This window comes from Numenius arquata, chromosome 7 (assembly GCF_964106895.1).
Source record: "Numenius arquata chromosome 7, bNumArq3.hap1.1, whole genome shotgun sequence".
NCBI classification, from domain to species: Eukaryota; Metazoa; Chordata; class Aves; order Charadriiformes; family Scolopacidae; genus Numenius; species Numenius arquata.
In genome coordinates, this window is record NC_133582.1 from 55,174,865 (window position 1) to 55,177,580 (window position 2,716).

Consider the following 2,716-nt stretch of genomic DNA (forward strand, 5'->3'; position numbering starts at 1 on the left):
AGGGACCTTCCGAGATCATCTAGTCCAACCCCCCTGCCAAAGCAGGGTGACCCAGAGCAGGCTGGATAGGAACGCACCCAGGTGGGTTTTGAATATCTCCAGAGAAGGAGACTCCACACCCTCCCTGGGCAGCCTGTTCCAGTGCTCTGCCACCCTCAAAGCAAAGAATTTTTTCCTCAATGTTCAGATGGAACTTCCTGTGTTCCAGCTTGTGTCCATTGTCCCATCACCAGGCAACACTGGAAAGAGCCTGACCCCATCCTCCTTGACACCCGCCCTTTAGGTATTTATGAGCATTGATAAGATTCCCTCTGTCTTCTCTTCTCCAGGCTAAACATACCCAGGTCTCTCAGCCTTTCCTCATAAGAGAGATGCTACATTCCCTTGATCTTCTTGATAGTCCTCTACTGGACTCTCTCCAGTACTTCCCTGTCCTTGAACTGGGGGACCCAGAACTGGACACAGTACTCCAGATGCAGTCTCACCAGGGCAGAGAATAGGGGGAGGATGACCTCCCTCGATCTGCTGGCCACGCTCTTTATAATGCATCCCAGGAGACCATTTGCTTTCTTGCCCACAAGGGCACATTGCTGCCTCATGGTCAATGTATTGTCCACCAGGAAATGGTGGGACAACCACCACAAGGAGGGACCTTTCACCATTTCTAGTAACTTGCATTATGGAATGGGCACATGGAGCCAAATCCCCCACTCAGGGTGGTTTACTGTCCAGCTTACCTGAAGAACGCGCCTTCAGCGACATTCACATCCGTTGATTCCATCACCAATCAAGCTGCCAGTAATAACATTCAGCCATTTTTTGAGCTAAGCAGCCCTGTTAGAAAAGGTATCCTGCTGTCCTCTCCTTACGAAAGCTATTCTAGCAAGCAAGGACAGCATGTGGTCCCCACACTATTTCCACGTGCGCTGACAAGTCTCAGGATGTTGGGAAACGATGCAAGTAGCTCTGGGGAAAGGAAAAGGAACGGGAAGCAGGGATGCAGAAAGCATAAAGAAGTGAAGGCAACAGCAGAATTTCAACATGAATATGACATATAGAAAAAAACCACTCTGGTATTTGCTACTTACCTGGACATAAAATTAAGCTAATGGAATAAATGTATAAAATATAATTTCAGAAAATTATAGCAATGGTACTGAATCTAAAGTTGCAGAAGAAATACTCAATCCAGTGTTATACTTTATCTTTCACAGAGTAAAATGATCACATTTAAAGGACTAAAAAGTTAAAACGCAACATACGTATTCATGCTTAATGCCCTTATGTTAGATTTTGTTACATTTTCTGATATTGAACAATGGTGGCTGCATAACTGGAGGACTACTCTCTTATCAATAATCTAGAAATTGCTTCAAAACCCCATGTATTTATTAACAATAAAAACGCCAGTGCTACAATACCAAAGAACTGGCAAATAAAGACATATTAGTTGGCCAATAAAGACCTATTACTTTGAATTATGACACAGTTTGACTTCAGTTAATGTTTGTCTGACATTAGAATCATTGCATTCAAACAGAGGTTAATAAGACTTAAACAGGTATTTCAGCAAACATACAAGAAAGATAACTGACTTCAGGTCTCAATTAGGAAAGATGATTCTGTCTTGGAGTACAAGGTTAGAAGCCACAAATTTTAAATTCCATCTTCTTATGGAAGATGGGACAAGCAACTGGTCTCGTTAAGTGTCGACATGGCGCTTACAGACACGGTTGGAGGTGGACTTGGCAGTGTTTGGTTTATGGTTGGACTCAATGATCTTAAGGGTCTTGTCCAACCGAAAAGATTCTGTGATTCTATATTTGTTTCTTCCTTTGTGAAATACTGCTACTTGTTCACTGCAAAAGTAAGATAAGGCTTACCATAAATTTTTTTTTAGTATTAAAACAATTAGTATACCATTATGATTAGCAATTTAGTATAGCACCAAAGTTATTTTAGTGTAACACAATGCAGGAGCCTGTTTACATTTCACTAAGAAAAACTCAGCATATTTTCTATGAGTGCAAGTCAGTACTTTCAGGTTTCCTTTTATTTGTTCTATTCATTCCCTGCCTGCAATGCAATCACGGCACTTCTATTATTTCTCTCTCTCTCAAACTGAATTATCTTTCTTTTTATACTTTTAATTATTTATTTGTGTGTGTGTTCACACTCCTTACCTTAGACAAGATTCTTCCTTTGGTTACTCCTTCGGTAGGTTCAGGAATAACCGTAACTTCCGTTCCCAAGAGCTGAACAAATCCCACCGAATTCATGCTGAGCTCGAATCTGCTGGTTTAATTCCCTGCTGGGAGCCTGCCAGTTGGGAAACGCTGACCAGCAAGTACAGGTCTTAATTACACAAATCCAGAAGCTGCTGCCAACCTTTCCCCATTGAGAAGCATTTGCTTTCTAGTGTTCTTCTTGATGAACAGATTATCACTCAAACATAATTTATTGCTGCTTTATATTGTAAGTAATTAAATGAAGAAACCTTTTAAACTCAAGGGAATTTTAATAGGTTACTTGCAAAATGTTATTGCAGGCAACAACTTGTACACGATTTTAGTTCCAAACCCACCAAAAAAATTATACAAATCAGCATTGTAAAAGTGTCAGATTAATGCCTCACAGGCTTTGCTGGCAGAATGAATTTCTAAATTCTAGATGTGGGGAAACGTTACTCTCATTTTTTTCCTTTTCCATTTTTTTT